Source organism: Heterodontus francisci, chromosome 34 (genome assembly GCF_036365525.1).
Source record: "Heterodontus francisci isolate sHetFra1 chromosome 34, sHetFra1.hap1, whole genome shotgun sequence".
Taxonomy (NCBI): domain Eukaryota; kingdom Metazoa; phylum Chordata; class Chondrichthyes; order Heterodontiformes; family Heterodontidae; genus Heterodontus; species Heterodontus francisci.
In genome coordinates, this window is record NC_090404.1 from 24,990,480 (window position 1) to 24,992,238 (window position 1,759).

The 1,759-nt window shown below is 43.1% G+C and overlaps 1 non-coding gene across 1 annotated transcript; it reads right to left on the bottom strand.

The window, feature by feature from the left end:
• Window positions 1–584: 584 nt before the first annotated feature.
• On the bottom strand, window positions 585–657 carry trnak-cuu (transfer RNA lysine (anticodon CUU)). Its single transcript has one exon. It is a non-coding gene; the product is annotated as a tRNA-Lys (tRNA).
• Window positions 658–1,759: the final 1,102 nt, after the last annotated feature.

The window sequence follows — 1,759 nt, forward strand, 5'->3', positions numbered from 1 at the left end:
CACAGACATGATGGGCCAAGTGGCCTCTTTCTGTGCCTTAAACTTTCTATGATTCTAAGATTCTACCCACTCTATTCAGGTCCCTCATAACTTTATACACCTCCATTAAATTTCCCCCTAGCCTTCTCTGTTCCAAAGAAAACAAACCGAGCCTTATCCAATCATTCCTCATAACTCATCTGGATGTAAATCTGATTCAGGATGAGATTCTGAGTTTTTCTCCCTTAATCTAAGGAATCAGGTCAATCTTGTCAGGATCCTTCTCAATGTGGACCCACCACTATCCGTCCCCCAGGAAGTGACTGTTCTCATTCTGTGATTCTGAGCAGTTTTATTGTTGCAGAGGCTGGATTTTGAACCTCCCACTTTTACAGTGTCATCATTCACAGTGCATCAAGCCGCATCGAGAGACTTGTCTCTCACATGGCCAGGGAGTTGGAGGGCAGTTTTCACGCATAAACCAGAAATTGTGATATTTCCAACAGCCTGCTGGAGAAAGCCTGGATTTGAGCACGTGACAATGTTGGAGGAATGGAGAGCTGGGGTTCTCCTGGGCAAGCAGCAGCAAAGTTGAAAATAAAACCAGCCCAGCGTGGGGCTCGAACCCACGACCCTGAGATTAAGAGTCTCATGCTCTACCGACTGAGCTAGCCAGGCAACCACAGGTTTGGGCTCTCTTACTACAGCTATTGGGTTTCTCAGCTTGTTCTGTGTTCCAAGAAGCAGAAGTTTAGTCGATCAACAAAACCCCAAGGGTGCAGTGCATTCCACTCAATCATCGATTACATCATTCCCATCTTCCAGTTCTTCGCTGCATCTCCTCACAAACATTGCAATCCATTTCACTGAGGACTTGTTCTGGGTTTTAATATTATACCTACTTTGTGCCCTCATTTTGATCTGAGATTCTCTCCAATATCCAATACAAATTGAATTACAAACCTGACGGACAAGAAAAGAAAAACACAAATCCTATTGTGCTCATTTTCAGATGCAGAAGAGTCAGCTTTGAAATAAATGAAAGCATTTTACAGGGTAAAGATTTAGAAAGTGGGTGTTACTTTTGTTTGTTTTTCTCCTTTTATTTCAGATTTACAGTCACCACGGCATTTTTGCTTTTTTTTTTACTAAGTTTCGCCCCAAGTTGGGTGACTTATTTTTAACTTTGCTGCTTCTTTTATGGCCGAACTCCATTTATCAGGAATAATGTTTTATTTTCTGCAGTTGTAGCCGAGTAAGGTTAAGATGATAACCTTAACAATCTGTTGTGAATTCTGTGTAAGTGCTCAGGTCCGGCTGGCCACCTTTCTGATCATTTCAATTTTTAACCAGGTCCCTGCAGAACCAATTCTCAATTACAGATAATAAAATGCTGCACCTTTCAACTCCTCCAGGGTTTGCTCATTTTCATGGACAAGAAAGCATTCACAAAATTTCCCGTTAGAAATTGAGCAAAGATTTTCCAAATTAGTGACCCTCTCTCTCCTGCTGTCTGTCTGCCTTTCGGCCTCCCTCACTGTCGGTGTCTATGTCTGTGTCTTTCACTCGATGTGTGTCTGTCTCTCTTTAGGCCTCCCTCACTCTCGCTGGATATGTCTGTGTGTTTCACTCCATGTGTGTCTGTCTCTCTTTAGTCCTCCCTCACACTCAGTCGATATGTCTGTGTGTTTCACTCTGTCTGTGTCTGTATCTCTTTCGGCCTCCCTCACTCTCGATGTATATGTCAATGTGGTTCAGTTCCCTGAGGAGGTGACCAGAA